The 13140-nt window shown below is 46.7% G+C and overlaps 1 long non-coding RNA gene across 1 annotated transcript; it reads right to left on the bottom strand.

Annotated features, from left to right (window-relative positions):
* Positions 1 to 5671: 5671 nt before the first annotated feature.
* On the bottom strand, positions 5672 to 9293 carry LOC114061588. The gene is made up of 2 exons (XR_003572152.1): positions 7369 to 9293; positions 5672 to 6905 (listed from the first exon to the last, which is right to left on the bottom strand). It is a non-coding gene; the product is annotated as an uncharacterized LOC114061588 (long non-coding RNA).
* Positions 9294 to 13140: the final 3847 nt, after the last annotated feature.

The raw sequence follows: 13140 nt of genomic DNA, 5'->3' as shown, positions 1-13140 counted from the left end.
CTCACCCCTGCTCTGTATTTACAACGACACTGCAAAAAGCTGCAGCCAGGTGACCCTTGCTGTGCTGAACTCCACAACCCTGGACAGAGGAACAGGTGGGATAACGACTGCCAGGAGCCAGGAGGACCCAGGGGCTCCTGCAGGAAGCACCGTGACAGCCACCAAGAGCAGCATGGCTGATTGTGTCCCCTGCCTCCAGGGCAGAAACAGGACAGGGCTCTGCCTTCCCCAGGACACGGTCATGCAGTGTAAGGACAGTCCTGGGTCACCTTCTGCAGCCCCTGCCAGCAGCCACCATCCGTGGTGCTGGGATGCCTCACCCTGCAGGCCACAGACGCTTTTCTGTTGTGTCTGCCCTAGGGAGTTTGCAAATTCATTCCCCTCACTGGGGGCAAGCACTGAAGACTTTTAACCAGCCAAGATGGGTGGATTTCTGCAGCCCCACTGTCTTGGATGGATGATGTTTGTTATAGCTGGGAAACATCGACAACGTGTGATAGATGCAACGGTCCTGCACGGTTCCTACAGGGATGACGAGCACGGGCTGCAAGTCCAGCCTGCTCTACTCCTCCCTCCTCACGGGAGTGCTTGGTGGGAGGTGCGTGGGCAAAGCAGCACCAACCCCCGCTGCTGCCGACTGAGCACCACGAGGACACATTGCCACAAACCTCCCAAAGCAGGGGTGGGGCTTCCTCCAAACCTGCAACCGAAAGGATCAGGGCAGCACGGGGGATGAGCTCCTCTGCCCTTGACAGCCAGCAGAGTGGGAGCAGAGGTCCTGACTTATATGCCAGGGAGATGCCAAGGCCACACTTCAATGGAACAGCACCTCCGGGGAGACACACAGATCCTGCAGTAACCTCCTCTATTCAGAGGTTTCCAAATGTGCCAATCAATCAGATCCCACGTGAAAAACCTCCCCACTTAGTTCTCTTCAGCAGCTCTCAGCCCAGCTGGAAGGACATGGAGTCATGCCTCCAGCCATGCATTGGAGTTGTGAGTTCAGGTCACAGCATCCTCATTGCACACATATTCCTGGAAATAGTATCCTCACTGTACATGTCATCCAGCCAGCAATTCCCTCCTGCCAGGATGCTGCTGCTCAGGAGGCACCCACAGTCCAAAGCTGCTCCTGCAGCTGAGAGCCCTCAGGCAGCCACATCCGTGCACAGGGATACGTCTCCCTTTGGGTTATCCAAAAGGAAGGGAGAAGAGGAAAAACACCTCTGAACACCTGCATTTTGGAACAGCTGCCCCCAGCCTGACCTCTGAGGGAGGCTGGGTCTTGGGGAAGGGTCTTCACATTTGAACCAGCAACTGTAGGGCTACCCTTGCTTAGGAGGTGGCAGCTGGGTCTTGTGTTTATCCTGAGGCAACACCGTATGTCCCCTACTTCTACAGATTCTAGGACACCTAGACTGTACAGCCCACTGAGTAAAAGAAAACTCCAGCACACTGAAAAGAGAGTGCGTTTGGAGAGGGGCCCTTGCCTACAGGGCCTGGCTTGGCCAGTTCTCCAGGCACAGCCGCCACTCGGGCTTTGCCTGGCACAGGAGTCTTTCTGGGTTCAGCACGTGTGTATCAGCTCTAAATATGAATATATTTCTGTCTAGGCAGATCCCACAGCAGGATCTCCGTCTGCTGCAGCCAGGCCATACATCCCACACATCAGGAAAACACTTCTTCTTGCTAATTAACAGTAAGGAGGAAAACCAGAGCAGGCCCCAGCACAGGTTTACTCTGAGGCTGGAGGGGTCTCCCCAGTGCTGTTCTCGAGCCCAGCCAAAGCCCTGGATAAGGCACTGGGGAGCAGCCCCTCAGCACCAGGCACAGGATGCATAAAATCATTCCCATGTTGCACAGGGAAGATGGGGGCAATTGCATATGTAAATCATGAATCCACAAATATTTTAATGCACTTCAGGGGCCTTAGGATCTCTAATGTGGTGGGAGACACTCGCTGCCCTGCAGGAGGCAGCTCCAGTTTACACAGGGGTGCCAAGAGCCAAGGAAGTGCTCGACTGAAGGCTCCCAAAGCAAAGGGCAGGCAGAGCCACAGGGTCCCAGCCGAGGCAGCCAGGGCATGGAAAGTACCAGATTTGACAGAATTTCAGTGTGAAGACCTTCTCCCTTGAAGGCTCTGGAAGCTTTCGTGTAGGAGGGAGCTGGGGGGCAGAACTCAGGTGTGGGAGGCAATGACAGCAGCTGTGGCAGACAGATAATAAGGCAGATCATCACGGCAGACAATACTCAGGTAGAGGAGCTGTCATGTGGATGTGGGTGGTTTCTCAGAGGAGATGATGGAGTTCACTGAAGTTCAGGACCAGGTGCGCTCTGGTTTCTAACTGGGACTGGCAGACAATCATGTACACACCCACAGCCACCTCTCTACACCCACAGTTATTTTGCTGCCAGCTTTTGGATTTTACCAATGATCAAGTTTCCAGTTCATTGTGCAGGTTACTCCAACAACAAACTTTGTATTTGGGGTGCAATAAAGAACAGTAGAACTGTCTGTTGTGGCGTTAACTTAGAAACACGGAATATCCTCAGTTGGAAGAGACCCACAAGGATCATCAAGTCTAGCTCCTGGCCCTGCACAGGACAGCTCTAAAGCTTGACGCTTGACCTCCAGCATGAAGCTATTTTGGAATTACAGGAAGGATGGCACACCTCAGGCCCACAGAAGGACATGTACTTTGTACTGCGGTTGGGCTACAGGCACCTCCACAACACTAATATTCAACTCAATGCAGTGGAAAAAGAAATGGCTTATATCCAGTTTAGCTGCTTTATGATGGATAAGGAAGGATTAAAAGGCTATTTCTCAATAACCCTGACCTCTTCCATTCCCTTGAGGCCCACTGCCCAGCAACACCCATACCAAGATGTCAAAGAAACCACCACAACACAGGTCTCTCCACTGTTCCCTTTGTGTCTCAGGAGGGATCATGCAGGGCCAGCCCCAGGTGGCTGCAGTTCCCAAAAGCACAAAGCTTAAGTCAAACACAGGTGGTGGTTCTGCCTGGACTGAACCACCTGAACTGCCACCTGAGGACAGACAGGCACCTGGGAGATCTCCTGCCCCACTCTTGGCTTTTGGCAGCAGCTGCACAGAAGTGCAAGGGTGAATGTCTGCAGTGCCCAGGGCCCCGTGTGAGGGGCTCTGCAGAGAACTCCCAACGTTTCCCCTGCAGTCCCCATCCCTCCACAGCAGCCCCAAGGCAGTAGGATGGAGCCAGCCTGTCCTGCAGCTGGGTCCTGCACTGTGGCACTGCTCTGGAGGCAGAGCACAACACTTGCTGGCTGGCTGGCTGCTCCAGGGGGAACACTCCTAACTCCTACTTTGAGTAAGTCTCATTGTGTGTATTAATTAATTAATCTCTTTTTCATAGTTCAAAGCTCCCTCCCCACAATCTTTCCTCAGTCCCAGCAAAGCATCTTACCATGGCAGTGTCTTGCTGGGCAGAGAAAGCATCCAGCCCTGCACCACACCCGAGCAGTGCCAGCTCCAGCACCTCTTTCCCAGGTAAGGGGAAGCCCTGTGGGAGGGGTGCAGGCCGTGTGCCAGGGCAGGACAATGCCCAGGAAAGCAGACGTGCTCCCAGTTCTCACCCTGCATCACTGTGTGACCTGTGCCCCAGGCTGCCACATGCCTGACTTTGCTGCTTTATGCATTTCCTTTAAAGGCACAACACACTGCAAAGCTCCAAGAGCCCTCCTCATCCATGAGAGCCCTGGAGGCCCTGCACCACATCACAGAATCACAGAATCACAGAATCACAGACCAGTTGGGGTTGGGAGGGACCTTAAAGATTATCCAGTTCCACCCCCTGTCATGGGCAGGGACACCTTCCACCAGCCCAGGTTAATCCAAGCCCTGTCCAACCTGGCCTTGGACACTTCCAGGGATCCAGGGGCAGCCACAGCTTCTCTGGGCAACCTGTGCCAGGGCCTGCCCACCCTCACAGCCAACAATTCCTTCCCAATCTCCCATCTCTCCCTGCCCTCTGGCAGTGGGAAGCCATTCCCTGTGTCCTGTCCCTCCATGCCTTGTCCCCAGTCCCTCTCCAGCTCTCCTGGAGCCCCTTTATGCCCTGGAAGGGGCTCTCAGGTCTCCCTGGATCCTTCTCTTCTCCAGGGGAACCCCCCCAGCTGTCCCAGCCTGGCTCCAGAGCAGAGGGGCTCCAGCCCTCAGGGCATCTCTGTGGCCTCCTCTGGACTGGCTCCAGCAGCTCCACATCCTCCTTGTGCTGGGGACATCACTGGATATAGCACTGCAGGTGGGGCCTCGCAAGAATACAACTTACACACAAGGTTCATTTCCAGTTCACAGGCCCCTTTACAAAAAGCTGGAATTCACACAATTGAACATAAATATAAAATAAGTTTATTCACGTTCTGGTGGATTTGCAGGGATGGCTCCTCATCTGCAGAGAAGATTCCTTCAAGGCCAGTCCTAGTTGAAGTGCATCTCCCCTTTCCCCATGAAAGCACTCTGCTTTGTTAGTCACAGGATGGTAAACCCGAACTTAAAACTTTTGCCCCAAGAGGAGACATTCTGAATTTTGACTGAATGCAACATCACACCATCCTGTCCCCAGGGAGCAAGCAGCCTGCCAGCAGGTCACACCAGTGAGGAGTGGGAAGCTGCACTCAGGGACTGCACACACAGCACTGACACCACTGTGTCAGATCGAGGCATTCAAGAAGGTTTTGTTTGTTTGAGGGGAGTTAGAGCTGAGTCAAACTTAAAAACTTTTGGACTTTGTTTAAATTGCCAAACACGTTTGTTATAGGATTAACTCTAATCCTGTTTTCTTGGCCAAGACTCCAGGATAATCTCATGCCAACTTCTGAATTTACACTTCTGTAGTAGCTATTGTTAGAACTGTCCATTCCTGCTGTTCAGCAAGACCAGTACACATGTAAATGCCACATGTAAAAAGGATTAAGCATGAGAAAAAAAGAGTGTCTTTTTGTGGGATTCTGGTAATGTCTGCCCAGCTGAACTAAGAACAGTGTCCAATTGAACTCCAGGGAATGCCAGAACACTGCCATGGAAGAAAGGGATTTTGAAGTAAATGCACACACACACAAATTTTCACCTCCTGAAAACAGATCTGTGCAGGCACACAGGGCACCTTCTCTCCTCCCTGGGAACAACTGAAGAGAGGAATATTGCAAACACAGGGAAGTGCTGCACATGAAAGACCATTGGGTGCATTCTGCTCTTTTCTCAGTCCTCAGTCCTTCTCTGAAACAAAAACTAACCAGGATGAAGCCAAACCCTGGGTAGTCATGTAAGTGCAAGGTAGCTCAACTTCATATGGCTGAAGTGGGACAGGACTCAAGATGAGAGCTTCCCATTTGTTTCACCACCATTTCCCAAGGAAACATCCGGAAATAATTTTAGTCCATGAGAAGCTTCTTCCATTTTGCTTACAATGGTTTTCTGTCTGATCTGAAGCATCAGGACATTCCAAGAAAATACTCAAAACAGAGAAGCTACCAGCAAAGGTCTTGCATGGGTCTGGCAGCTTCAAATAAAGTTTCTCCTCAAAGGAAGAGAGGCTCCTTCCTACATCATCCTACATGTGATCCAAAGACCACATCCCAAGGATGTAACCACGGGAACACTTGTACCCTTGGAAATCAGCCACAAAGCAGAGACTTCTAAAGATGTTTATTAGGAAAACTGGGCATTACAAGAGGAGCAAACAGACTGTACAAGGCACGTGCAGTTTCTGGTACAATGCAGAGAACTAGAAAAGCCTTCAAACACGGGTAACACACCCACCTGAACTGCTGCTGTGGGCACGTCACTGCTCAGGTCCCTGGCACGACAGGCAGGTGCCAGGGTTCTTCAGGCAGCCAGCCAATCCCTGGGATGCTTCACATTCCTGCAGAAGTACAGATTGTACACACAACTTTAATGATGGTTAAAACAAAAGTCATATTCTGGATCTTATACATCATTCTCCAGGTTGGGGCATTAAGATATTTCATTCAGGTAATCTGGATTTCATGCCCTTGGAGTGCATTTTTCCCCATGGATAATAAAACCTTGCTGTCTACACATGGATCTGCCTAGCAAAGCATATCTGAAACTGTTTCTTTGGTTATCTAAGGAAGAAATCCAGACTTAATTACCTGTCAAAGCAAGGTAACCCATGTGCATTTGCAGGCAAGTCCTTTAGAACCCAAATCAGAGAATCCAGATATATATTAGCTAATGCTTTTATTAGGCTTCAGAACAAACAGACCTAAACTTGACTAAACCCAGGAATTCTTGTCTTTATAGCACAGCAGCCAGCAGTCCCCCATCACAGAGAGGAGAGCCTGAGCTCACAGCAGAGAAAAGTGAGCACAACCAGCTCAATAATTTCTAGCAACAAGTGCTGCATTAATTCTCAATCAGCAAAATGAACAAGACAAACATCTCACTGAACAGACTGGTGACTTTGCATCTGGGTCTATATCTTGAAGGATAAATAAATACTTCAGGAATGGTTAAAAATCCAATTCTCAAATTGGTTTTGTAATGGTTTCAGCAGCTGTCTGATCAATCTGAGAGCTGCCTATAAAACTTTAGGGATTATAACAGAAAAAAACCCAGAACAGATTAACTATCCGGAGCTTGGTTGTCAACTCATTCCACCCCTAGCCCCCACCTGTAAACTTACCTTCTCTGTTGCAACACAGCTCTTGGATATGCTATAAATAAAGACAAACATTTCCATCAGCACTGAAATAATAAATGGAGAAAACCACAGTGAAGACACACAAGCACCTAAGCCTTCCCCAGATATGTCAGACCACCAGGACCAGGTAGGAGTACCTGCCACCAGTGCACACTGCAAGTCCATGCTTTAGTGCCCATCACAGTGTCTATCCTTCACCATCTAAAAACAAACCAGAAATAATGGCATTTCAAACAGGAGACAGTTATTACAAAAGAGTACAGGCTCTCCAATCCTACCCCATGGAAAAGGGGGACCTGGCATTCAGCAGATACAAAAGCAGCAAAAGTGAATAAAATAGAATTCACAATCTCAAAAAAGGCTCTTCATTAATGTGGTGAATTAGTTGAGACTGCTAGTGAGCAATATTAATATGTAAATATTAATTTACTCCTGCAGTGAGTCTGAGCAGGTGTTAAACTGCCCTTCTGCCTCTCTATAAAGTCAAAGGTAAGTGAAACAAAGTCACCTATTTCCCATGTCACCAAATATCCTGAATTACTGAGGTAGACTTAGAAAGATCCTCATAGTTTTTTTCAAAATAAGCTATGAGTCTTTGCATCTGTATAATTATCTATAAAAGCTTAGGATTGAATGTGGAAACAAGAACGCAGGTGATGCTCACCTGAGCTACTGCTTCAGTCCACTAAAAGAAATGTGATGAACTGCCAGAGCTGATCTCAGCTGTTTCTACACCTCTGTCCTTGAATACCAGTTAGGAGGGTTGGTCCGTGCTAAGCAATAAATATCCAAGATCTTTGACTTTAGTGGCAAATCTTTCTTCTTTTTAACTCTGTTCTTCCTGTCGTGTGTTGGATGCTTCTCTTGAGAATGCAGAACAAAAAGAAATCCCAGCTACTCTGGAACAGATCATTAATTTTTCCAAACTGCCCATTAAGGAGAGAGAAACTGTTCCAAGATGCATCATTCTGAACATTCTGCAGATGAAATAAACGCAACAGTCACTTAGGCATTTCATAATGTTGTGGAGCAGTGACATTAACTGGCATTTACTTACACTTTATTTGAGACAAATCCACTAGGAACAGGCACGGATTTAAATTCCTAAATGATTGATGCACTCACATGAAAGACAAACAGGCAGGCTGCAAGATTTTGTGCTGCCTACACAAGTTTAAGTGATGATACCTGTCAAGATGCCACCAGCAAGGTGCCATTGCAGGAGGCACTGCACTACCATGCTCCCTAAAAGCATCTTCTAAGACTAATGGCCAGAAGCCATAAATACAAAACCCCACCAGTTTCAGAGAATCTACAGATTTTAATATTCAAGCTGCGATCACAACATCCTATTTCCCTAAAATAGCAATGAAACCAAAGAAATCTTCATTTCCTGAACCCTAAAGAGATCAAGAGACATAAGCTAAGCCAGGCTCATGATCCAGCACAGGCCAGAGACCACAGATGAAAGAACCCAGAAGAAAATCACTTCCCTCAAATGGATGTGACCGAATGTTCTAAGAAGCAGTGATGGTTGATGGGATCCTCCTGTCAGTGTGCAGATCTAGAGCTCTAAAACTCACTCAAATCAAGCTGACATCTGGACCCAAAACTCTTGGGTCACAAGAACTGACATTTCTATCAGAAAGGACTCAGACAACAGAGCAAATCCTCAAAGCCATAAAAGGTTTGATCTCATCCTTTCTGCTACTGCTAGCACTGCTCTGGAAGATGGAAGCTCTTCCAAGCTGGCACTCAGCAGTGCTAGGAAGGCAACACTACAGAGATGGGAAGATCCCAACACAACAGGAAGGTATTCAGAGTCAATGAAATGGCATCACCTCAAACAGCAACACCTCCAATGTCACCTACTACTGCCCCATCTCAGATACTACCCAAGATCTGAGTGATGTCAGAAGGTTCTCTTCATGGACAAAACCCACCAAAGTGAACAAATGGAACACAAATATTTTATTTATTATGAACATAAGGTGGGTAGGAGGCCGGAAGACTCTGAGGAGTCATCATGGAAAGGGGAAAAGGTCCTAGCCCAAAGGGGAAAGGGTCACACACAAAGCAGAACTACCAAGAGACAAACACAGACCTCCATGGCAAAACATATACAAAAAAGCTGGAAAGCTGCAGGAAAAACCAAAGTTTTTGTTGGAGTTTTGGGAAGACCAGGAACCTCCCTGTCACCAGGCTCTTGAGAGAAACTGGAAAGGACACAGGTGTAGGGGCCTGACACCTTTGTGCCCAAAGCAGGAGAGGCTGCAGGCACAGGTCAAGCACAAGATGAGTGTGACTGTGCTGCTTCCAAAGTGGCAGTCACTCTGCAAACAGCGTGACATAAATGACCATCCTGACCTAATACTGCTCTCTCAGCCCTGGGACATGACAATCCAGCACTGTCACCTCAACCCAGGAAGCTCAGTGGCTCCACACAGGCCCCTCAGGGGCCCTGTCCCAGCTCCCCACCACGCCCACAGTAACAGCCTTAGTGAAAAAATTCCATCTTCTCATAAACTTGTATGTCGTGAGCGCTGGGGCTTTTGGGGGTGGCTGTTGTTAAGGACATGCTAATACATCCCATCTGTAATGCTGGCAAAGCAGCAGAAAAAACAAGCTAGAAAAGCCAAACTTTGACCGTTGCCAGATGCACTAAGGCTAGACAGGAAAAGGTGTGCCAGTGTCTTACCTCTGTCCAGCTCCTTCAGACGGGAGATGCAGTGCTGGGCTGCTCCTCACCAGGTATCAAGGAACAAAACACCAGAACTGGTCAGTTCTTCTCCCAACCCAAATCACAAGCGATAAAACAGGCACTGAGCTCCACTTGTGAGAATACAACTGATTTTCATCCTGCTCTGCCTCTCTTGTCATGTGCTGTTACTGAGTCTCACAAAAATGCCATGTGAGTCTCACAAAGCAGCAGGTACCTGAGAAGGCACTGGGTCAGGTGACACCCAAAAAGGTATTTTCAGGCAGCTACACAGTTTGCTATCTCACCTCCACTAAAAGCTCATTAAGACCCAGCTTCTTAAACACTTCAATTTAAAATACAGAAACACAGGACAATGTGAGATACCATTTTGGTTTGTTTGTTTTTCTTTTTCCTTTTTAAATGTTTGCAAGAAGAACCAATTCTGAACTGTGAAGTAAATATGAGCCAAGCCTTCTGACAGTGCTGACTGGGTTCGTGATGAACAAGAAGAGATTGAGAGGGACAGAGCCAGGAAACCTAGAAAAGGAAAAATATTCAAAAAATATAACAATAAATATTGAAAAGAAACTAGAGACACCTATAATCTTCTGTCCCACTTCTCTACTTGTCAGTTATTTCTTCTTTTCTTTTTCCCCCAGTGCAGGTTGCAAAGGGGCACTGAAGAGCCACCTACTGGAATGCTCAAATTTCTTCAATACAGATGCAACTCAAATTTGTGTGCAAAACTCTAAGCAGCAATTATAAATATTTCAAAAACAAGTTCTGCCTGAAAAATTTAAATTCAAAAACCACTGGGCTAAAATTAACCTTGATTTAAGTAGTGGAGTATAGCTTGGTTATACCAGCTATTATTCCAGCAAGTTTAAGAGCAGGGTACCAGCACAAGAACCCATGATGTGATTGATGTTTGTGCTCTAGTAATCCCTTCCCACCTGTTCACTATTCTGCCAGACATCAGCTGGCAGCTGCATCAGCCAGGAGATGAAGAGCAGCTCTGCCCTGCAGGCCATGACCCACGGCACTGCCACAGGCTGGGAGTCACCCACAGGGAAACAGTAATTTTGCAAGGTTTTTTGGTAAATTTAAAAGCATATCCAGGCTCCAGTTCACTTGACACTGGGACACAACTTCAGAATCCGTGTGTGTGTGTGCAGAGGCTGTTACAAGAGATGGTATCAGTGAAGTGCTAGGAATCCTTTCTGAAATCCCTCCAGGAATGGCAGCAAACTTCTCCACAGGTGGAAAGACAGGTGACTTACCAGCTCAATTCATCTTCAGTGTTCTTCAGGCTTATTATGAGAGGTGAGAATGGAAGCTAAAACATCATTAGTGGATAAAAGCGTCCAGGCATTTGCGTACTGAAGATATCAAATAACAATGAATTTTAACTTTTTCAGAGCCTAATTCTTAATTGCTGTTAGTCAACTTTAGTTTCTAAAATAGCTTTTTTGATTTAGACAACTAATTGACAAAAAGAAAGGCATTCTACACACTACAGGCTTTTCCTTCTCCTTTCATTCTGCCATCAGCCATCATCTTCCAGGCAGCAGTAGGACACCTGCAGTGAACTGTGGTAATGACAGGACTGAACCATGAGTGTAACAACCAAATGAACATTTAATCATGCATTGCATCTCAATTTTCATCAAGCAATCCTACCTCTCTAAGTAACTACAATCATTCCCAGGCTCTTGGTACTAAAGTCTGATTGTGTTTTTTTCTTCCTCACTAAAAATGTTGTGGTCTCAGTTTGGAACAGAGAAGAATTTTTGCTCACAAAGAGACCCTGTGCATCAAAAGGAAGTCTGTCTTTGCCTGAGATCCACCTGGCTTTGCCAATCCCACACTTCCTCTCTGGGGGCCCTCTTACATATTTATACACAGTGACCCTCAGTGCCCAGAGGATTCATCAATTCAGGCCTCATCATTTAGTTTTTACCTACCAACACACTAACTGACAATAGGGAATCAATGTGAATTATGTACTCCCATATTTCTATTACATCAAGAGCAAAGTTCACAGTCTTTATGGTGAGATCCAGCTCAGTATCTGAAAAAATATGCATTAAGTTACACAAAACATCCTTGTGGTCTGTGCATTAATTTACACATTACTAGAGGCTTTGCAAGAAATACATGATGGTTAAAAATACGTAAAGCACACAACTTCTTTGCATTCCAAGCTTGTAGGAGCTCAACCTGAAACACCTACAGAGACAGCACAGATATCATTTAGTGTTAGTACTTGCTACTCCGCTCCTGGTTACCCAGCCTACAAGCCATTGATTACGGTGGATTTGTATTTCATGCTAGGAAAGAGCTGCCCCATTGCTGTTGTGATTTTCACCATACACCTGTAGAGCAGTTTTACCCTGTGTCCTTACTCCAAAGGATGCACTCCTAATGAGACTAACTGAGCTGAGAGGCAGCGATGAAAATGGAAAGATAAGAGTGCCCTGGAAGCGTTCTAGTAGCTGGACCCAGACTACATCACCTGACTACACTGGATTTCTTTTACGGCAACTTTGATACGACTGCAAGTGGTGCTTTGACTGCCCATGAAAAATTCCCCTGGAAACTTGTACTGCAAATCAGGGTTATCAGACTTCACATGCATTTTTGCTTCAAAAATCTGAGATGACTTTACCTGCCTGACATGCATAACTCAGAAGTAGAAGCACTCTAATAAACTCTCCTGGTCTGTGATGGGCACACTTTTGGAAAAGCAAGATGACTCATTCCAGGAGCACAGTCCAAATGTGTTCTTTAGAGAGATTACAGGGAGACTGAAGTCAAACAGCAAGCTGCTCTAGTGTGCTGCCTGCCAGCTGACTCCACAGCACATGCAGACAGTCCTTCAACAAGATCCTGTAATGCACAAGAGATGCCACATCTGTCCTGTCTCTGGATGGAGTTCCCTCATTCACCCACACACATCTGTGTCATTTGCTTTAGTCCCTTTCTACAGATGGCAGAAACAGTAGCCGCTATCTGCATCCCACATGCATCAGTCGTTCCTTCTAGCCTTGTATACAGGCATTATCACCAGATTATTTTATTTTTTATCTGAAAGGAAACCCCACAAATAACTTGACAGCAGTTGTCCTCAGCTGAGGAACAGTCCATTATTACCTGCGTGCACCTTGAGCTGGACACCTGAAACCATTTCCCCTATTTCACTGTCTTGGCCTTCCTGCTCAAGTCCTGGAAACTTCTTTATGGCTCCTCTGATGTAGTACTCATTCTGCCTAGGAATGGCTGCCTGATAGGATGATAGGAAACGGAAGAGTTCAGATGAGAAAACAGGAGAAAGTGAAAACCAAGACCATTTCCTAAACTTAGTAAACACTCCAATATTGGACTGTTGAAATTTCTTCAGATAAACAGGTCTCTGACTACATCAAGTCTGGATGAAGCTCCCCAGTCCGACCAGCAGGAAGGATGGACTTGTGTGACTATATGGAATAATCCAGAATTAACATATTGTACTAAACAAAGAATATTAGGAGAATATGGTTCTTTTATCAACTCTAGTAAGCCTGTTCTTGTACTTCACACCCTTTCAGGCACACTATCTTCAATTTATTTTCCTGGTAAACTTGGTACAGCAAGTGTATTCTCTGAGCTGTAACTTTAATTCTGGTTAATCCACACACATGTATGGTGTTAGCAAGGGCAGAGTATGTATCAGATGTAGAGGCTCTATTCCAGGGG

This window comes from Empidonax traillii, unplaced genomic scaffold (assembly GCF_003031625.1).
Source record: "Empidonax traillii isolate 1590-97213 ecotype Southwest subspecies unplaced genomic scaffold, ASM303162v1 scaffold341:size590984, whole genome shotgun sequence".
NCBI lineage: Eukaryota > Metazoa > Chordata > Aves > Passeriformes > Tyrannidae > Empidonax > Empidonax traillii.
The sequence above is the reverse complement of the archived record's forward strand: the minus strand, read 5'-3'. Positions and strand labels throughout refer to the sequence as shown.